This window comes from Triturus cristatus, chromosome 5_1, assembly GCF_964204655.1.
Source record: "Triturus cristatus chromosome 5_1, aTriCri1.1, whole genome shotgun sequence".
NCBI lineage: Eukaryota > Metazoa > Chordata > Amphibia > Caudata > Salamandridae > Triturus > Triturus cristatus.
The window spans coordinates 830522789-830546865 of record NC_140587.1 but is presented as its reverse complement, the minus strand read 5'-3'; positions in this window follow the sequence as shown (position 1 = coordinate 830546865).

Here is a 24077-nt window from a genome sequence, read left to right as displayed (position 1 = left end):
TTCTAATAAAGAATCAAACATACATTTACTTGCATATACAGTTATACACACACCACCACACTTACTTCTACGGAAACTTACACATACTTAGTCTTTTAAACAATCACTTATGGAAATACATACTTATTCATACAGGAACTCTTTCAATCTCTCACTCTCACATATACTCACATATATAAACCAATAGTCACATATACTAGTTTTAAACATATGTAGTTACTCATAAAGACACTATTGAGACAGTCATTCACTCACTAACACACCCATACATACACTCATCCACCCATGCAGTCCTGCACACATGCTCTGTTCAACACATACAAACAGTGAGTCACTCATTCATGCACCTATGCACTACGTCATACCCCCCACCGAACCATGCAGACACTCAGACTGATACTCAAAAAACCAACTAATAACCTATATAGACACCCATGTAGCTACTCACCAACCCATGCAGCCACTTATACACAAAGTGAAAAAATGATACAGATATTTATATATTTAAACATTACTCACTAAGCCATGTATTCACTATGATACACTTAATCAGTCAGTTACATAATCAATTTTTCAAAAAGAAATCATCCATTTAGACAGTAATATACCCATTTATTCTTCCATCAACCTTGAGATATACATATATAAAACATATTTAATTTTCAGAAAAACACACATTCACTGGATGATGTCATCAGTGAGGTCATCAGTGATGTCATTTGAGATGTCATCAGTGATGTCATGAGTGATGTCACTGACCATGTCATGAGTGATGTAATATGTGACGTCATCAGCAGTTCATTGCGGGCGCGCGAGTTATAGTTAGCTGAACTAACTATAACGGGGGAATTTTTATGGTTTTTTACGAGTAAAATGTCCAGCTAACTATAACATGTGTGAAACCTATGGTTTTTTCACTGAATTTCTAAGGTTTTTTAAATGCTAATTCCTAACTATAACGTGTGTGAAACCCATGGTTTTTTCAGTGAATATATATATATATATATATGTATATATATATATTACCTACTGGCGGTCGCCAGTAGGTAGTTATAGTTAGGACCACGTTTCCATAGGAAAACCTCAACATTCTATTTTGAATAACTTTGGCGCCGGTCGACGAATCCTCGCGAATTTCTCAAAATAGGTGGGGCGCTACGCTCCGCTCCTACCCTGAAAGTCTCGGGGGGATCCGTCAAGCGGGGGCTGAGATAAAAGGGGGGTCCCAAAACGCGTTTTTCCCATGCATTTTTCCATAGGACCTTTAGAACGAGCTACAGCCCGAACGGCTGAACAGAATTACTCAAAATTTGGCACAGAGGTAGTCCCTAGGTCAAGGAAGTGCCTTTTGTAGGTTTGGTGTAAATCTGTTCAGTAGATTCTGAGAAAATAGCCTTTAAATCAATATATATATCTGAGCCCGCTTACGGTACGCTTACCGTACGCTTACGGTAAGCGTACGGTGGCGTGCGCGAGCGCGATCCTGATTGGCTCTTAGATCTTAGTAAACATTCGAATCGGCCGAAACCAGGAAGCGGCGGCCGCCATTTTGTGTTTTTCACTCTGAAAAAAAAGAGTGAAAACAAGGAAAGGGGGCAATGAGGAGAGTTACAGACCCCCTAACATTTGTAAGGGGGTCAAAGAAGGACAGAAAAGTACAAAAAAAACATTTATTGATTTTAAAAAAAATCACGGGGTACGCGTACGGTAAGCTTACGGTAAGCGTACGGTAGAAAAAAAAAAAAAAAAAATGAAAATCAGATTTAAGTGTTTAGATATTAGGGGGCTCTAAAAAGAGCCGTTGTGTTTATGAAATGATTTTTTAGTGGTACCTACAAGTAAGTACCGATGCAGAGTCTAAGGTTCAAGAGGAAGACTCTGTTCCCTTCATCATTGAAGTGCACACCATCTCCTCTATAAATGTCTTGCATGTCATAACGCAAGTTGTTGTGGTAAATGGCACCCATACCATAGTCACGGAGGAAAGCAGAAAAAGATTTGTTGACGTGCTTTCTTGCTTTGTCATCGCACCGCGTGCCCACCGTGCGTGCACGGCACTAACTGCGTAAAGTGGGCGCGCGGTGCGCGAAGCGCACCGCGTGCTCACTGTGCGCGCACGGTGCGCGAAGCGCACCGTGCGCGCACGGAACGAACTGCGTTAAGTGGGCGCGCACGCCACGAATGGCGTAAAGTAACTTAGCATTTAAAAAACCGTACAAATTCACTGAAAAAACCATAGGTTTCACACACGTTATAGTTAGGAATTAGCATTTAAAAAACCTTGCAAATTCACTGAAAAAACCATAGGTTTCACACATGTTATAGTTAGTGGAAATTTTACTGATAAAAAACCAATGAAATTCCCCCGTTATAGTTAGTGCAGGCAACTATAACTCACGCGACCGCAATCTTCTGCTGATGACATATGTGTCTTTATGAAAAAAAAATATTTGTAATATATGTATAGCTAAAAATGTATGGAAGAAGACATGGGCAAATAAGTGTCTAAATACAGTATTAGCATCAGCAGAGGATTGCGGTCGCGTGAGTTATAGTTGCCTGCACTAACTATAACGGGGGAATTTCATTGGTTTTTTATCAGTAAAATTTCCACTAACTATAACATGTGTGAAACCTATGGTTTTTTCAGTGAATATATATATATATATACATATTATCTACTGGCGGTCACCAGTAGATAGTTATAGTTAGGACCGTGTTTCCCTAGGAAATCTCAAAATTCTATTTTGAATAACTTTGGCGCCGGTTGACGAATCCTCGCGAAATTTTCAAAACTAATGGGGCGCTCCACTCAGCTCCTACCCTGAAAGTCTCGGGGGGATTCGTCAAGCGGGGGCCGAGAAAAAGGGGGGGTCCCAAAACGCGTTTTCCCCATGCATTTTTCCCTAGGACCTTTAGTCGCAGCTACAGCCCGAACGGCTGAACAGAATTACTTGAAATTTGGCAGAGAGGTAGCCATAAGGTCAAGGAAGTGCCTTTCGCAGGTCTGGTGTAAATCTGTTCAGTATTTCCTGAGAAAATAGCATTTAAAAACATATCAATATCTATACACGCGCACCGTGCGCGCACTGTGCGCCCACCCTGCCGTGCGCGAGCACAATTCTGATTGGTTGTTAGATGTCGGTAAACATTCGAATCGGTCGAAACCAGGAAGTGTCGGACGCCATTTTGTCTCTCGCAGTCTGAGGGGGTGAAAAAAAAGGTGGAGAACGTGAAAAGGGGGCAGAGTGGACAGTTCCTGACCCCCTAGCCTTGGTGCGCAACACAACACCCAATTCCCTCATGGCAAGTCATGTGATCAAGAATCATCACTTTTGATTGGTTTGAAGTACTTTCAGTTCCAGATTCTTCCCAAACCACACATACTCCCCTCATTATTAGTTCTGATTCCTTTGGAGAAGGAGCTATTCTGTTGTTGAGAGACAATGGCTGAACAGCAACCATCTTCAGACAGTGACCAGGACACTCTTGAGAGGCAGAGGATCAGGAAGCAGAAAGACAGCTTTATATGGCAGTTTTTCACTTTTCCAGAGGGACAAAAAAAGGTAAATGCACCTAAAGTTACATGTGTACTTTGTCAAAAAGTCTTGTCACGTGGGAATCCTAACAAGAAATATTCTTTTAGCATTCACACTATGTTGAGGCATGTTGACAAAATGCATCCAGTGACTTTTCGTCGAGCTTCTGGAGCAACCCTCCACCTGCTCTACCGACGACATCTGCAGCAGCTCAGCCGAGCACATCTTCGGCAGCTCAGCTGAGCACTTCTTCTGCAGTGGTGCCTTTGCCTTCTTCCACACCTCGTTTTGGACCACCTTGTTTTGCTAGATTGTCCACACGCTGCACTGATTGCGGTAAACTTATTTCTGTGTGTGAGACCAGTCTTGATCTCATTCAGAGAAAATTTGATGCCCATGAGTGCAGAATGCCATAGATGTTTTTTCTTTTTTTTTCGTTTTTCTCTTCCTGTTTCCCTCCATTACCTCAAGGGCTCTTTTAAGAGCCACTTATAAACTTAACCCCCCAAAAATTTTTTGAGGGATTTTTTTTTAATTATTTTTTTGAGGTGCGCGCACCCTGCACGCACCCAAGGTTTTTTAAATTTTTTTTTTTTTTTTTTTTTTTAAATTTAATGTACAAAAAGAGGTGAAGAAATGGAAGCATGAAAAGGGAGGATTGAGTAATACTAATATTTTTCACTTATTTTAAAAAAAAAAAAAAAAATTCGAAATTTTTTTTTTTAAAAGTATTTTGCAAAGGAACAGAATTTTTTTTTTATTTTTTCTTTCCAGTTCTGCAAAAAAAGAAAAAAAGTATTATTATTCAATCATACATTACAAAAAGCATTACATGTTTTTACATATTTTACAACGCAATTTTTTGCCCTTTTTTTGCTGTTTTCAGAATTTTTTATTTTTCACTTAAAATAATGAAAACAATTGTATTCATCATTTAACAGCGGGCAAAAAAAAAACAATCTGAAAGATTGCTTAAAAAAAGCCCTAAAACTTTCCTCACTAAAATATACCTTGTTAGAAATATTACATATATATTACAAGTACTTCTCTAGATGAATAAAAAATTTCTAGACAAACCGTCTTTAAACCTTGTCGCAAAAGCACACATGCCAAAATAATTTCTGTCAAAGGAGTCCACAATTGTTTTTATTACTTTTCCTTTAGGCCAAATAGTAATTTCAAAATCCTTTTTAAGTGATATCTTCAATTATAATCCTTTAAAATTACAAAAAATGCTTTCTTCAGATGCAGTTTTTAGTTTTCAAAATTTAGGTTTCAGAAAAATTAAGTAAGAATTGGGTAAATCATAAGGCAAACGTTGCTTGAAAATCAATTGGGAATCATTACACAGTGTCCAGCCTTTTTCACATTTAAGATAAACTGTGTAATGTCCAGAAGTTACAGTAGGTCCTTCATGAAAAATTATTGCAACTGTAACAAAAGTTTTTCCAGAAATTGATAATTGTTGTCCTATAAACTTCTTTATTAAAGTATCCAATTTTGAACCATCAGCTCTACAACGTTGCATCATTAAAATTACATACTGACCATATTTCTGTAAAAATAATGTAGAAAACATGTCTGATTTACATTCAGAACATTCCATGTTGTGATTGGCATCTTTAACTAATTTACTAAAAGTCACTGATTTACTTTGTGGTAATGGTAAAAATATGAACCTTTCTGAATCAACATTACTATTACATGTGTTCATACAGTTTTCACAGCAATGTTCCCATTTGTAAGAGACACCAAATAAGTTTTCTACTTCTACTCCTTCATCTTCTAGTACACTCAAAATATATATTAAGAATTCCTGAGCATCTTGCTGGACATTTTCTTTAAACTGTGTAGAACCACAACATACATCTAAAAGATTTCTAACATCAGTAGCACTTTCTATTTCAGTTTTATCAGTACTCAGCTTCTCAAAAAGGAGACTCAGCAGAGAACACAATCTTTTTCCATGATTTACTATTATCTGTTCTAGCAACTTTTCAAGATAAAATACAACATTCAGCACTACATTTGCATAGCAGTTGACACCAGAGCTATTTTCAAAATGGCAACCAACAACCTCTTCAACACTGTCCTTTTTCTTTTTCCTTGCTATCACATCACCGTCCTTTTTTTTTTGTTCTGTTCATCCACATTACAGATATTCTCAAATCTCCTTTTCCGACAAACAACATGTTTTTCAATCACAGGATACTGACCTAAATGAGGAGCATAGGTTCTTCTTAATCTGTTATACTCCTTTACACAGTTTGTATCAGCACTAACTTTTGAGTCATCAAAGTCTATCATAAATAAACCAGATAATGTTTTCACTCGTGACAAAGCAACATATGCCATACCTTCTTTGAACACAGTAGAACCAATGTTTACAAAAGCACTATCTACAGTCAATCCTTGAGACTTGTGAATAGTTACAGCATATGCTAGAGAAAACGGAAACTGCTTCCTACGTACATATAAGTCTTTCACAAGCATGAAACGAACTGAACAACGACAAATGTCTTTAACTTCTTCTGTCTGATCAAATTTTATTTTTAAACATTCAATTCCATTTTTTTCTGGTAATTAATAAAACCCACAACTCTTCCCATAGCTCCATTCACTAAACCGTTTTCTACATCCAAATTTCTCCTTAAAATCACTCGACAATTCATGCAAACATATAGATTTTTTTCTAATCCAGCTGTTTTGGAAATATTCTTCTCTAGTGAATCCAATTTATTTTTCAGTTTGCCTGTTAATGTAAAAGTAATTCTTTCATGCTGAATTTTGTCCTCTGCTTCCATTTTCTTAATCTCTTCCTTTTCCAATTTCAAAAGTTCCTCATTGAATATTGAGCACTCACGTAGTGTTGGCATTAAGCAGATTACAGTATTTTTTTCTGCAATGTTCTGGTATATTTTCTCTGCAACTATTTCTTCATTTGGAAATAAGTTATGTAGCAACCGACTCTGTAATGCTTTTCTGCCAACTTCTGTGAGTAGTCCAATTCTGATATCTTTCAGAATACTTGCATAATCTTCGTCGTTTGCTTGTCTCATATTGGTAGTGAGTTCTTTGTACTCAAAGAACGACCAAATATTCGCATTACCAATGCTTCCTAATGACTTCTTCGTGTCTTCATGTGTCACAGTATTAAACACTGGTTGTCCTTTAACTGGAGTGAGCTGCAGAAGATCCCCAAAAACTATGACGTGTTTACCTCCAAATAACACGTCATAGTCTCTCTTAAGAATTTGTTGCATTCTTAAATGCACAAAGGCAAGCATTAAATTTGAAAGCATGCTCACCTCATCAATAATGAGAACTTGCATCTTCTTCAACACTCTTGAAACTTCGAGGCATGCTTCTCCAGTTAACTTGTGGTATTCTATTTTGTTCTCATGCTCCACTGGTAACATTAGCAAGCGATGTAAGGTAATTCCTTTTATGTTATAGGCTGCTAACCCAGTTGGAGCAGTTACCACACAAGACAAATTTGAAGCTGTTTTTTGCTGTGGGTAGCTTCTGATGACTTTTATTAAGAAACGTTTACCAGTTCCACCTTGTCCACTCACATACATCCTGATTGGTTCAAATGATGTGCATGAGCACTCTTTCTTTTCATGTAGTAATCCATGATCAATTTTTTTGATGACTTCTTCATAAATTTCTTTTTGTTCTTCATTCAGTTGTTGTTCCAGATTTAGTAAGTCGATTGAATCTTCCTGTGCTTGATTCATAGCCGTTTCTACTTCAGTCATGGCTACTGCAGCTTCATTTTCTATGATCGGTTGTCCTAGGGGATCTTGACTAAGTGTTACTGAACTTTGGCTGTCTTGAGAACTGTCTCTAGCTACTTCAGCTGCAATTTTTGCTTCCTGTTCATTTTCTTCATTTAACATTTGGACATAAGTTGAGAAAGTACTGCATTCTATACTGTCTTTGCTAGCATTAAAAGAATCTTCATAGCTTTGAAATTCTCCCAGTAGTTCGTCCTCTGAACGCCATGGTGTAAACAGCTGTAAAAGAGCCAAGTAGTAAAATTCCTTTTGTCAGTAGTTTCGCAACTGAGCTTCCTGTGATTTATCAAACTTCCTTTTGTTTGCTTCACCAAACATCCTTCCTCACCAATGACTTTATATTTTCCATTGTTGATGTCTTCTGTGGCTTTCCGTGAATAAATGTAGTTCTGCAGCACTTCGTAGAGACACATGTTCTCAAGATGATGACTTCTCTTTGGGTAATATGTGTCCAACATGTTTGATTTCAAAATATCTGCACTTTCTGGGTCATTCTCGGCCAAATATTCAATTTCTCCAACAGATTTCAGTACCCGATTTCTCATTCCTGCAAGGCCTAAGCTTACCCAAATTATTCTTCTGGATTTCGAATAAAGACTTGCAGATGATAACCTATCTGAGCATTCGTAGGATCCAATTTCTCGATGCGATAACATCTTTAAACTGAAACTGTACAGCTTCTTACTGACAGTCTTCTCGTGAGAAATCTCTTCCCACATTTCCTTCAATTCTGTTTTCTCAGATTTAGTGATGTAAGATGTCACATACCGAGCAACAGCAATAGAATTGTCTGCCACATACTGAATATCCATGTTAGCATTCCACATGGATAAAATGACTGGGTTGAAGTCATTTATAAATTTTGACTCTTCATTTCTTTTTAGGTTGTAGGTATTTTTGGGAGATTTTCTGGTTATAGTATGTCGCACAGCTGACATAAAACTGTTGACTCTTCCTTTTGAAAGAACAGGTCTAGGAAATCCAAATCGACACTTTGTGTAGAATTTATCTTTCGTCTTGTACTTCCGTCGACAGTATTTTCCACACCGATGACTTTGGAAACGTAAAACTTGCTCTTTTAACTTTTTCTCTTCTGTGCTTTTAGGTATAGCACATGTTGCATATTCTTCAATGAAAGATAACACTGCTTCATCAGTATCTGTTCCAAACTCTGGGGCATCCTTGATCCACAACAGCATATGAATATGAGGAGCACCTCTTGCCTGGTACTCTTTTCTCCAAAAGAAATCCACTACTTCTCCAAGAGGTGGATTTGTTTTATTGCAGATAAAGGACACCATAGCCTCAAATCTATGATTGAAATATCTGCAAACATTAACTGGATCCAAAGAGCACAGTTCTCCAGCTGTCTTGTATTCAATGTTTTTAATGTTTGAATTTGCCTCTCGTAGAAAATCCAGTAAATCATCCCAAGTGTACTCGGCACAGCTTAGGGTAAGGAACCGTAACATGCATTTTAATTCACCATGGCGTCGGTACCAATATTCATTTGTCCCACGCTGACAAGCCATCAGATTGATCAGTTGTGTTTCCAAATGATCATCTCGGTGCTGCACTTTCTCCATAAAATCCTTAGCAGACACATTTTGTAAATGTACTCCACTTTTTAAAATGTGATTTACTGCATAAGATAATGCAGACAAGTCGCTTTCAAATAAAAGATGGAACAAATAAGGAATACTTTGACGAAATCTTGGATCTTCTGCATATAGTCTTGTAGTCCGATACTCAGAAGCTGGAATCTGTTCTCGACGTTCATCGTATCGTCCTCCTTTTCCTGTAGGAAACAGCTGGGGAAAACATCGAGCTTCCAAGCTCTCCTCCCATACACTCACGGGAGTTCCTTTTGCTTTCTTCATCTGAAACAGATCAATAGTGTCTCCAATAACTTCTTTTGAATGAAGAGGATGTATGCTAAAATGTTCATAAATTTCTTCTTCCTTTGACTTGTCCACTTTTTCAATTTGACCAGTTGGTGTTTCTCTGTCTTCTTGTAAATCTTCTTCTTCTTCTTCTTCTATATAAATTGATTCATACCATTTATTATTTTTTTTCAAATACAAATTTGCTCTTTGTACTTTTCGTACATCCACCAGCTCTTGCCAAATCTTCTTATTCTTTGTAGGTACACCATTAACCAGAATTACTAATGGTTCAGTTTCCAAAGTATCTGCATCAATAGTTTCCATATTTTTTTTCAAATCCAAGGGCAAATACACCACTCTTCCTTTTAAACCTCTCAGTAAATCAGAAGGAGGTAATTTACCAGTTTTGGGCTCCATACGTACTATGGTCTGGAACGGATCAACACATTGAATGAGTATAGACTCATATGTATTTAATTCAGAAAGTTCGGCAGGAATAGCATCCAATTCTAAATTATTATGTACAGCTCTGGTCGGCATTCTATTTTCTTCTAACTTATTATAACAGTATTTACAAATACGCTGATCTTCACCCAATTCAAAACAATTTTCAAGAAATATATATGTTGCAAAATCCTTCCACTTATAATTATCTTCATTTTCACTTTTTTTATACAGATCAACACTCCTTGTTTGAATTTTATAATGACTTCTGCGGCAACAAATACAAGTAATATTTGGTCTTTCATTAGAGGTGATAGTAAATTTTGTCATTTCATCCTCAACATTTTTAGTAATAATGAGTTCTACATTCTGTTCCTCATTTTCCTCATTTACTGTGTCCTTTTCTGCACTTTCTTGTTCTGGACCAAAGTAACAAAACTGAATCTCATCAGTAACCTTCACTACATCTGATACAGATCCACGGAACAGAGCATTATTCAACTCATTCAACTTTACTGCTGGACTTTTAGCAAAATACAATGTTCTCACAAACTTTCTCATTTCAGTATGATGAACAGCCAGCATCCTAAAATGATGAAAAACACTTTTACACACTTTTCTAGATAGACAAGCCAGAGAATGTCCCTGCAAACCAGTATTTTCTCTCACTCTGAATGGATCTAGTGTTTGAAGCACCTTCATCTTCTGTTTTACTCTCTTTTTACTATATTCTCTTAGAAAGTCACATAATTTATCAATAGATTCCTGACGCACAGTACAAATACTACTACAGTTCCAAGTGTACACTGGGGCTTTTGGACGTCTCCCCATAGCCTCAGCAGCCATTACTTCTTCCTCATTTCTTGGGACCATTTTCTCTTTTTGCATCACACAACCATCCTTAACTTCATATGCTCTACCATTGGTGTCAACTGCATGCAACAAACTATTACTTTGAAGATAACTCTCTTCATTAAAAAATGGTTCAGTACTTGAACTGTGTTTCCATTCTCCCAAGAACACTTTATAAAAGTTACTTTTTTTCACTTCTCTTTTCCTTTTGCTTTGTGACTTCATTGCATTCACTAATTTTTCTAATCTACGCATCCTATTCAAAATTAGAATAAAATGTTTTCTTTTTATTTCCAAAGCCTTACTTACAATATTTTCTATAAAAAAAAAATTCTTAATAAATTTTGATTTTTTCTTATATTTTTTCACATCCTTTAGCAAATTTAACATCACTCTTCTCTGAAACATTTTTCGACGAATGTTTTTAAAATCTAATTTTCGTGTTAAATCTGTTTGACATACTTCTGATTGTACATTAGCTTTTTTTTTTTGCTGTTGACTGTGTTGTTGCTTTGTACATAAAACTCTCTTTGTTTTACAGTTATTTTTGCCATTTTTTTGTTTTTTGAACATCTTTTTTAAGAAATCTCTGCTCTGCTTACCAGTAGACCTTTTCTTTTTGCCATCACCAGCTTCTCCTGCTATTTTTTTTCCCAGTTTTGTCCAGATATACTTGTTGTTGCTTTTCTTTCCTTTTTCTTGTCCTTAAAGGCATTTTTTTTCACTGTTGCTCAGCAATACCTGCAAGGAACTAAAAAAAAAATCATTTTTGTAATTATAATTCATTAAAATATTTTTTTTTACTTTTCATTTATTTCAAATGTTTTTCCATTTGTCTCTCATTTGTGATTTACTAATTTGTGCACAGTACTAACCACCACAGTTGAAAAAAAACAAGCTGCCCCTTTCCTGCAAGTGCATTTTTAACAGAACAACTGCAACACAAATTATATCTGTGGCCACAATTCCTGTGCACACACAGCCTCATGGTGTGCTTCTAAGCAGAAAACAGAATTTGATTTGCAAATTCAAAGCACATTTACTACTCTGGTAGATCAAGTGATAATTGCTGTTACAGCCTTACACATTTTACCTGGAAAATCACAGAGGCAGAAAAGAGCACATTTCCTAACAGCTACTTCATACCATAAGTATCTGCAACCTGGGTGAGTGTTTAGAGTAGAGCAAAGAAAATGAGGCCTTGGTGACGTTGAATGTGTTTGCATTACACACAGACCTGAGTAGTACGCATGGGAGTGTTGGAGAAGCTGCTGCGTGTGTCCCAAGAGTGTGTTTCTGCAGACTATGTATTGTCAGCTGCAAGAGACATGAGCAAGGAGATTTCCAGAACTGCATGAAGACTACAGGGATGTACGTAACAGTGCATGTGTAAACACAACTGGCTGCCCCTTTCCTGGGACTACAATTCTTACTGAACAACATCTTCACAAATTAAATCTCTGCCCACAATTCCTGTGTGCACACAGACTCATGCCATCTTTTTACGCACATAATACAGGCTGCCCCTTTCCTGGGACTGCATTTCTTACTGAACAACATCTTCACAAATTAAATCTTTGCCCACAATTCCTGTGCGCACACAGACTCATGCTATGTTTTTTGGAACAAAACAGTGTCCCCGAATAGTACCAAATTACTGTTACAGCCTGATACATTTCCCTTATCATTTACAGAAGCAGAAAACAACACATGTCCTAACAGCTCCTTAAGACCATGTCCATGTGTTACAGGGTGAGTAATTAGACTCGATCAATTTAAATGAGGCCTTGGTGACGTTGAATGTTTTTGCATTACACAGTGCTATCTGAAACAGCACACAGAGAGCTGAGTACTACACATGAGAGTGTTGGAGAAGCTGCTGCATGTGTGCCAAGAGTGTGTTTCTGAACACTGTGTATTGTCTGGTGCAAGACAGATGAGCAAAGAGACTTCCAGAACTGCATGAAGACTGCAGGGATGAAATAAAACTAAAAGGCTGTCCCACTTACCAGTGCCTTGCCTTCAGGATTGTGCTCCCTGAGCTGGCATTGTATCCCGCTAGCTCCTGTCTCCCGCCGCCGCGTCTTCATCCTTCGCGGCTGCGGAGGGGAGACCGGAAACTACATTTCCCAGCACCTCTTGCGGCAGGAGAGCCGCCGAAGCAGATTTCCGCGCCAGGAGGCGCATAAAACTGAGCAGCAGCCCCGGCAGAGCGGGTTCTATCCTTCCTTACAGCTTACCAGTGCCTTGCCTTCAGGATTGTGCTCCCTGCGCTGGCATTGTATCCCGCTAGCTCCTGTCTCCCGCCGCCGCGTCTTCATCCTTCGCGGCCGCGGAGGGGAGACCGGAAACTACATTTCCCAGCACCTCTTGCGGCAGGAGAGCCGCCGAAGCAGATTTCCGCGCCAGGAGGCGCATAAAACTGAGCAGCAGCCCCCGCATCGCGGGACCGCGCGGGCTAAGCCCGGGCAAAGGGCGGGCCGTCTGTGGCTGTCCGGGGCAGGAGGAGGCAGGGCTGGGCCCACTCTCTGATGTCTAACATTGGCCTGCGTGCACCCGATATGACCATCTGTTCGTGAGTTGATTCACCGTCACTCTGTATATTTTCATCCTGCCCATTGTCACTGTACGTTTTTGTCACAATCTTTCATCTGGTCCGTTTATACAACACATTTACCATTATTTAACCATGCCATCGAGTACCCCCCAGAGAAGATCCTTATTGTTGGGTGGCTCAGTTCGGGGCACATTGGACATTTTCATCACAAGGGCCGCATCAGTACTTGAAAAGGAGATTGCTATGGTTGAACGACGCCTATCATCGGAGCTCCTACAGAACAAACGCTCCTCAATTGGCCAAATTCAGACGGCCATCTCACCGCCCCCGGCTTCTCCTGTCCCCCCTTTGATAACTAACATCTCGAAAGACTGTGGTCCAACTCCATGCACGTTAGATTTAAATTTCCCTGTAGATTCTTTATTATCTACTTACAAATCACCTCCAAACCCTCCACCTAATGTCAGTACATCAGTTTCCAAACATAAACTTAAAGCTAAATCTAAGGGACCTTCTATCGCAGCTCCGCCATCAAAGAAAAGAAAGAGGGGAGGGAAAACGAAAAATAAAACTACTATTCCTGTCAGTATCAATCCTTCACTTGTTGAGAATCAAGAAATCATTGACTCTTCTTCGTCTGCTACAAATGTATTATCCATGACGAATCAGCCAATTTCTCACCATTCTGACTCCTTAACAGTTGAACTATTGGGCCATTTGGAGCAACTCATAAAATCTCTTCTTCTTCCATTCCAAGAGAGGTTAAAAGGAGTTTTTAACCAACTCGGCTCCATAGAGAAAATGCTCCAAAACAACACTGACCAACTTAAAGACATTTTGTCTGAAAGATCAGTCCCCTTAAAAACTCCCGTTTTTCCCAAACCATCTTTACCATCTTTACCAAAGGGAGACGCACATACAGGGATTGAGGCCGACAAACACCCTCTTCATCTATCAGGCCCAGACGCAGAGCCAACTAGTAGGAGAAACAAAACATACTTGCAATCTGGTCAGATACCCGCTACTTTTCAAGTAACCGGGTCTGACTCCCTTTCCCGCACTACCTGCGCTACTGATCCATTGGCAAACTCCGACGGCACAAACCACCGACATATAGATCTCCCCCCAGAAGCGGCCCCATACGCTGTAATATTGGCAGGTGTCCCTATTTTACAATTAGGAAAAAAAGAGGGTTATCACGATCTAAAGAACAAGGTCATTCATTGGTTAGGGCAAAACAGACCTTTACCTTCTCATATTGACGGTGAAATCCTGAACGTTAGAAGACTAGGCTGGGTAGGCTCACGTCCAAAGGACATTGTGGGAGACGTGATCGTAATTAATTTTAGAGACCAAAGAGCCACTAGGCATATAATAAACTGGTTTGATTACTTAACCCAAAGTGCTATCAAAACTTTCGATCTCACTTATTTTTATCCCCAGGCCTTAGCAAGAAAAAAAACACTGCCCACTTTTCATCAACGATTGGAATTAGGGGGCCCAAGATTTTACATTCCTACTTCTAACCGTTTTCTTCCCCTTGGGTGTCTTAGAGGAAGTGGATTGACTCTCCACCCGAGAACTTACTAGAACTCCCCATGATCCCGGTTTTAGGGCCGAAAAGAGCAGCGATAATGTCCCTCCAGATTTAAACTTTGACTCCCCTTTGAATGAAAAATCGCTAGACAAATTAATAAGTCTGGACTTTCAGTTGTTGGATAAGAAGCAAGGATCGCTTCTATTACCAACAACCCCTTTAATAATGCCTGTGCAGGTGCCCCCTAAATCCAAATTAGAGATCGCATTTTTGAATATAGCAGGGCAACGTCTTAACACGGGGAATGATGTATGGACCAATTTTATTTCAAATTTTAATATCCTGTGTTTGCAGGAAACATGGCTAACCACAGCAATTCATCTAGATGGGTTTAAAACTTATTTTTCACCCGCCCAATCTTCCCAATTTGGCAGGGCAAAGGGAGGACTTACCATCTACATATCAAACTTGATTAAGATTCATGAGATTGGGGTTGTTAAGCTCGATCCAAATTTTCAACTCCTTAGTCTTAATGTCAATCCAAAGGACACAATCTTATTGGTCAATTTTTATAACAATCTTTCTGACCTGGATGCAGCGTAAGTAATCAACAATATCTGCTCCTTGATATTATCCACAATAAAGAAGCCAATTAAGGAGCCTACCATCATATGGGGAGGTGATTTTAATTTGTACCCTTGCAGTCCCTCAAACCAAGTTACATGCGGTTTAACTGACGAGTTTGATAATCCCATCTCTCATTTTATACATTCTATTCTTGGTAATACTTTTAATGAAATTTTGTTTAAACTAGACCTGGTTATTGCCAATAACTTTGCTAACCCTATTCTGAATATGGCCCCAACCTTTCACGGGAGAGGATGTAATTCCACCATCGACTATATGCTATTGTCCAATGGTGCATTAACCAGGGATACTATTTTTTGTACCCATCAGATTGTCCTGGGCGATCATTATCCCCTTAGTATTAGCCTCTCTCTTCTGGATAGGCCCGATGTCAAAATCGCAAGCCTTTTGGACGAAAACGCACTAGTCCTAGCTACAGTCAACGGCTATTCTCTTAAATGGGACATGGTTGATCCAAACGAAATTATTAATACTGTGATAATTGAAGCTTATCCATCCATTATCAATTGTCTGGACGTAAATACCTCAGACGTTGATGTCATCACTAATTTCACCACTGTGATGCAGGCAATTAACAAAGCCCTCACAGTAAAAAAGAAGAAACGCCCAGGGACTAAGCAGGGCTGGTTCAATCATTCCTGCACGGCAGCTTATTCTAGATTAAAATTTGCGCTGCATAAAACAGTAAGGGATCCCATTGAGATATCAGATCTGAGAAGGGCTTACAAATCCGCTATTAAAATAAGGAAATCAGAGCTAAAAAGGCAGCTCTGGGACCAGTTACACGATAGTTGCTCTAGTAAAAATAGCGCAGCTTTTTGGAAAGTCGTGAAGTCTCCATTCTTGTCGGAAAACAATTGTTCCCCAAGAATGGAGGTGGCTATTGACGAAAAGAATTGGATAGAGCATTTTTCTAAGATCTTCATGTCTGGCCAGCAACCAATCCCCATCGACGAAAGTAGCTCGCATGACCAACTGGTCTTGTCATCTCCTAAAAACTTGGTCATTTCCTTAGACCAGGTCACACGGGCATTAAGTGCTTGTAAGAAAGGGAAGGCTCCAGGACCTGATGGAGTACCAATAGACTTCTTCAAAACCCATGTCGATCTTTGGATTCCCTTCCTGACTAGGGTATTAAATTCGCTGTGCATCGTTGGAATACCCGAGTCATGGAAGAAGTCTATATTGGTCCCAATCTTCAAGAAAGGGGACAGGAGCTCAGTATCCTGCTATCAACCCATTTCCCTTTTAGATTCCACAGGGAAAATGATGGGTAGGATAATTCTTGCCCGTATGCAGGAGTGGGCAGAGGAAAATAATATCCTGTCCGATTTGCAATTTGGGTTTCGCGAAGGCATGGGGACCATAGACCAAGCCTTAAATCTCTCGGTATTGATTGACAAATATGTAAATATAAAGGCTGGAGCGCTCTTCATGGTCTATGTCGATTTATCGGCAGCATTTGACTGTGTGAGTCACTCAAAACTATGGACCATCCTGCTTGAATTGGGGCTGGATCAAACCATAGTCACCTTTGTGAGGGAACTCTACAGTAACGCGACAGCCAGGGTAAGGTTTGGGACCGGAGGAGAACTTACAGCGCCATTTGGTGTGGAGAGGGGCGTTAGACAAGGCTGCGTCCTGGCTCCATTCCTCTTCACCCTCTACACGAATGGTCTGGAGGAGGAGATGTTGAACGAAGCCCGCGACCTTCCCATGGCAGCCAATGGCCCCATACCAGCTCTCCTGTACGCCGATGACGCGGTAATACTGGCCCGTACTCCTAACGAACTTCAAAGGGCCCTAAACAAATATGCATCCTTTATGGCAAAGCTAGATCTAAAAATCAACATAGGGAAAACCTTTGTTATGAAAGCAGGGAAAAAAGGAGTAACTAAAGCCAAATCCATATATCTGAAAAATGAAAAAATACTGACCACTGATAAATACCCTTACTTAGGTGTCATGATGGACCATAAATTAAGTTGGAAGCAGGCAGTGGAGGTTAGGAAACTTCAATTTATGAGAACGACAAACGCACTCGTAAACTTCTCTAGGAAGTTAGGAAGAAAACCACCGGTCGAAATGATTAAAATCTATAAAGCTAAATGTACATCGGTGGCATTATACGGAGCGGGCGTCTGGGGCCACGCAGCAGTGGGCCCCATTCAGGCAGTAGAAAACACCTTTCTGAGATACCTGCTTGCCCTACCACCCTCCGCGGCAAATTATTCTTCCCACCTAGAATTGGGCCTCCCTTATATCACTGACCTGGCGAGAATCCAACCGCTGCTATTGTGGCACCGAATTTGGTCATCGGAAAAAGCAGTTTTCACTCAAAAAATCATTCAAGACTGTTTAGCACTTGATAATGTGCATAAATCTAAGTGGCTGGTTTATATTAAAAAGTTATTAACTGATCTGGGGCTACTAGAATACTATGCTGACCCTATCTCGATTTCCAAGATTCCTCGGAAGTCCTTTCATAACCTTTGCTCTGACCACCTAGAGGAGTTACGATTAACTTCAGAGATTATGAAAGAATCGGTCAGACATAGTCTAACAGTTCAGTCTACATTTGGTATTCAGCCATACCTAACCTTAAACTTAACGTCATATGAACAGTTCTTATTGGTCAGGTTTAGGCTGAACCTTTTCCACCGCCTAGTTCTTTTCCCGTTGGGAAGTACTTGGGAGAAAATTGTATTGCCCTGCCCTTGTGACGGGAGTTCCTCCCAATCTACCATCCATACTATTCTCTTTTGTAAATTCTATGAGGAACATCGAAGAAAACTTCTTATCCCAGTCCTAAAGAGGGAGGGCTTTAGAACTTGCCGCCCAGCACTACTCTTCCTACAATTATTGGAGGGCGAGAGTCTGATTTACATTGTATTAAACTTCTTAAAATGTATCACGAGGCATAGACCAAATTTAGGCTGATCCTATATACTTATTCCCAGATGTTGTTTTTTTTTTTTTACTATTGCCATTTTTAAACTTATGATGAAATTGCCGTGAAATATTTTGTATTTTTAAACTAAGTAAAATTGTTTTTTTAATCATTTTCTTTTTATATTGCTGTATTTGCACATGTATCTTTTATGACCTTTCGTTGGGAGGTCGAATAAAGAAAGTTTTGATTTGATTTGATTTGACTGCAGGGATGTATGTAACAGTGCATGTGTGCTAAGGGATAATTTGTATAAACACAACAGGCTGCCCCTTTCCTGGGACTGCATTTCTTACTGAACAACAAATTCATAAATTAAATCTCTGCCCACAATTCCTGTGTGCACACAGACTCTTGCCATCTTTTTACGCACATAACACAGGCTGCTCCTTTCCTGGGACTGCATTTCTTACTGAACAACATCTTCACAAATTAAATCTCTGCCCACAATTCCTGTGCGCACACAGACTCATGCTATGTTTTTTGGAACAAAACAGTGTCCCTGAATAGTACCAAATTACTGTTACAGCCTGATACATTTCCCTTATCATTTACAGAAGCAGAAAACAGCACATGTCCTAACAGCTCCTTAAGACAATGACCATGTGTTACAGGGTGAGTGATTAGACTAGATCAATTTAAATGAGGCCTTGCTGACGTTGAATGTGTTTGCATTACACAGTGCTATCTGAAACAGCACACAGAGCTGAGTACTACACATGAGAGTGTTGGAGAAGCTGCTGCGTGTGTGCCAAGAGTGTGTTTCTGAACACTGTGTATTGTCTGGTGCAAGACAGATGAGCAAAGAGACTTCCAGAACTGCATGAAGACTGCAGGGATGTATGTAACAGTGCATGTGTGCTAACGGATAATTTGTGTAAACACAACAGGCTGCCCCTTTCCTGGGACTGCATTTCTTACTTAACAACATCTTCACAAATTAAATCTCTGCCCACAATTCCTGTGCGCACACAGACTCATGCCATCTTTTTACGCACATAACACAGGCTGCCCCTTTCCTGGGACTGCATTTCTTACTGAACAACATCTTCACAAATTAAATCTCTGCCCACAATTCCTGTGCGCACACAGACTCATGCTATGTTTTTTGGAACAAAACAGTGTCCCTGAATAGTACCAAATTACTGTTACAGCCTGATACATTCCCTTATCATTTACAGAAGCAGAAAACAGCACATGTCCTAACAGCTCCTTAAGACCATGTCCATGTGTTACAGGGTGACTAATTAGACTAGATCAATTTAAATGAGGCCGTGGTGACGTTGAATGTGTTTGCATTACACAGTGCTATCTGAAACAGCACACAGAGCTGAGTACTACACATGAGAATGTTGGAGAAGCTGCTCCGTGTGTGCCAAGAGTGTGTTTCTGAACACTGTGTATTGTCTGGTGCAAGACAGATGAGCAAAGAGACTTCCAGAACTGCATGAAGAGTGCAGGGATGTATGTAACAGTGCATGTGTGCTAAAGGATAATTTGTGTAAACACAACAGGCTGCCCCTTTCCTGGGACTGCATTTCTTACTTAACAACATCTTCACAAATTAAATCTCTGCCCACAATTCCTGTGCGCACACACTCATGCTATCATTTTACGCACATAACACAGGCTACCCCTTTCCTGGGACTGCATTTCTTACTGAACAACAACTTCATAAATTAAATCTCTGCCCACATTTCCTGTGTGCACACAGAGTCATGCCATCATTTTAGGCACATAACACAGGCTGCCCCTTTCCTGGAACTGCATTTCTTACTGAACAACATCTTCACAAATTAAATCTCTGCCCACAATTCCTGTGTGCACACAGACTCATGTCATCATTTTAAGCACATAACACAGGCTGCCCCTTTCCTAGGACTGCATTTCTTACTGAACAACAACTTCACAAATTAAATCTCAGACAACAATTCCTATATACACACAGACTCATGCTGTGTTGGTAGGCACAAAACACAGGCTGCCCCTTTCCTGAGTTATCAATTCTTACAGAACTAATGCTTTTTTCAAATGTGCTGCCATTTTCCTCTCTTTTCTTTCAAAGTGATTTCTGCTAAATGCTAGCCATCACAATTAAAAACAAGCTGTCCTTTTCTTTCAACTGCAAGTCTTACTTTTCAACAGCAACACAAATTACATCTCTGTCAACAATTCTTCTCTGCACACAGACTCATAGTTTGATGGTAGGCACAAAACAGTATTCCTCATTGTTACCAGTACACATTAACTTATGGTGAAAACATACTCCATAATATTTTACATATTCAAAACAGTTAAATATCTCGCAAAACAGAAAATGTAAATCACAACTTTAAACAAATAATCACAATTCTTTTTTTTATATCTATATTAACCACAAACACCCCCTCTCAAACTCATAACTCACCTTTAAAATTAGTTAGTTGTGAAAGAAATGTGGCAGTCACACAGCAGTTTATCAGACCAGAATCTCTGAGCTGAACACCTCTCTCCTCTCAGCAGAACCAGTTAATGGCACAGTTTCCCTCTCTTTTTTCACACATATACATGTTAATTTCAAATCTCAGTGCTTCCCACATTTTTTCAAATGAAATCACACATTTCTATTGGTTGAAAACTTCAACCCCTTTCCAAATGTACCCTTCCCCCAACTTGACTTCTGCCTGCTACCATAGCAACAGGTCATGGAACACAGGTGTGAGCAGAGAGGTCAGAAGTTCAGCAGACAATGTTTCATTTCCAAAGAGCAAGAGTGCTTGACTTTTCAAACCTAACAGCAAATCCAAACTAATGTTCTTTGTTCACACATTTTTCTGAACCAATACAATACATGCTTTTTAAAATTTAAACATACAGCCTAGTTTTTAGTGTAGAATGGTTTGAAACAGCCAATGAGTTCTTTTTATAAAAAAAAGTATGTGTGCCCCCATTTTTCAACTGTCTTTCATTTCATATTGCCATTCTACTGAAAGACACCTCCTGAGTGCATCCAGATCTCCTTTGAAGATGTTCACAGTGTGGATTGTAGGTCACAGCTATGTCTTCTGGAGTGAAAAATTTGCAGAAAAAAGAGGTATGGTGAGAGACCTTGCTTTGCCAAATGTAGACATTAAATGGATTGGTCAGAGAGGGTTAAAGTGGTACCAATTAATGCCTTTGGTGAAAACCTTTCTATATCTCCCACAGCCTAACCTTATTATTGTGCACTGTGGTGGAAATGACCTAGGCACTTTAACTGGGGTAGGTCTGGAAATGCTTATTAAGGACACCTTTGTGCAAATGATGTCACTTTTTCCACAAACTGCCTTCGTATATTCTAACATATGCCAAAGGCAAAAGTGGAACTGGTCCAACCAATTTTGTCCGCAGATTGACAAAGCAAGGAAGCACGTCAACAAATCTATTTCTGCTTTCCTCAGAGACTATGGTATGGGTTCTATATACCACAACAACTTGCGTTACAACATGCAAGACATTTATAGAGGAGATGGTGTACACTTCACTGATGAAGGCAACAGAGTCTTCCTCTTGAACTTTAGACTCTGCATCGGTACTTACTTGTAGGTACCAAAAAACAAACAATAAACACAAGGGCTCTTTTTAGAGCCACCTTATATCTAAACACTTAAATGCGATTTTTTTTAAAGTTTTTTTTCGGGTGCGCGCTGGGTGCGCGCACTCGGCGATATTTTTTTTCAAAATATAAATCTTTTTTTTGCCCTACAAGGTCCTACTGTGACCCCCTTACAATGCCTAGTGGGTCAATATCTCCCCACTCTGCCCCCTTTTCAAGTTCTCCCCCTTTGTTTATCACCCCCTCTTTATGCGAGAGACAAAATGGCGGCCGCCGCTTCCTGATTTCCACCTATTCAAATGTTTACTGACATCTAACAACCAATCAGAAGTGCGCTCGCGATCGGCAAGGTGCGCGCACAGGAGTTGCTCAGTGCGCGCACGCTGCGCGCGTACAGATATATATATTGATTTAAATGCTAATTTCTCAGGAAATACTGAACAGATTTACACCAAACCTGCAAAAGGCACTTCATGGACCTTATGGCTACCTCTCTGCCAAATTTCACATAATTCTGTTCAGCCGTTCGGGCTGTAGCTGCGACTAAAGTCCCTATGGAAAAATGCATGGGGAAAACGCGTTTTGGGACCCCCTTTTCTCTCAGCCCCCGCTTGACGAATCCCCCCGAAACTTTCAGGGTAGGAGCTGAGCGGAGCGCCCCATTAGTTTTGAAAATTTCGAGGATTCGTCAACCGGCGCCAAAGTTATTCAAAATAGAATTTTGAGATTTCCTATGGAAACACGGTCCTAACTATAACTACCTACTGGCGACCGCCAGTAGGTAATATAGATATATATATATCTATATATATATTATCTACTGGCGGTCGCCAGTAGATAGTTATAGTTAGGACCGTGTTTCCATAGGAAATCCGCAACATTCTATTTGGAATAACTTTGGCGCCGGTCGACGAATCCTCGCGAAATCTTCAAAACTAATGGGGCGCTACGCTCCGCTCCTACCCTGAAAGTCTCGGGGGGATTCGTCAAGCGGGGGCTGAGAAAAAAGGGGGGTCCCAAAACGCGTTTTCCCCATGCATTTTTCCATAGGACCTTTAGACACAGCTACAGCTCGAACGGCTGAACAGAATTACTTGAAATTTGGCAGAGAGGTAGTCCTCAGGTCAAGGATGTGCCTTTTGTAGGTCTGGTGTAAATCTGTTCAGTAGGTCCTGACAAAATAGCATTTAAATCAATATATATATCTGTAAGCGCGCTCCGTGAGCTTACCGTAAGCTTACCGTACGCGTACGGTGCCGTGCGCGAGCTCAATTCTGATTGGTGGTTACATGACTGTAAACATTCGAATCGGTCGAAATCAGGAAGTGTCGGCCGCCATTTTCTGTCTCTCGCACTGAGAAACAAAGGTGGGGAACGTGAAACGGGGGCAACGAAGAGAGTTGCAGACCCCCTAGTGTTTGTCAGGGGGTCCAAGAAGGACCCAAAAGTACGAAAAATAAATTTAATAATTTAAAAAAAAAATCGCAGGGTACGCGTACGGTAAGCTTACCGTACGCGCACGGCAAAAAAAATAAAAATAAAGAAGTAACAATCACATTTATTAAATAAATTAAAGGACCCACAAGGGAGAAAAAAACAAATGTTACTGCGTAAAAAAAGGCAAGGCTCGCACGGCATGGACTGCGCAACGTGGGCGCTCAGTGCGCGAAGCGCACCGTGCGCGCAGGGTGTGCGCATAGTGAAAAAACAGAAAAAAATAAATAAATAAATACATAACTTAGCATTTAAAAAACCTTGCAAATTCACTGAAAAAAACATAGGTTTCACACACGTTATAGTTAGGAATTATCATTTACAAAACCTTGCAAATTCACTTAAAAAACCATAGGTTTCACACATGTTATAGTTAGCTGTACATTTCACTCGTAAAAAACCAATGAAATTCCACGTTATAGTTAGATCAGGTAACTATAACTTGCGCGACCGCAATCCACAATGTGTAATTTCAGATGTCATCATTGATGTCATGAGTGATGTCACTGACCATGTCATGAGTGATGTACTATGTGACGTCATCAGCAGTTTATTGTGGGCGCGCAAGTTATAGTTACCTGATCTAACTATAACGTGGAATTTCATTGGTTTTTTACGAGTGAAATGTACAGCTAACTATAACATGTGTGAAACCTATGGTTTTTTAAGTGAATTACCTACTGGCGGTCGCCAGTAGGTAGTTATAGTTAGGACCACGTTTCCATAGGAAAACCTCAACATTCTATTTTGAATAACTTTGGCGCCGGTCGACGAATCCTCGCGAATTTCTCAAAAT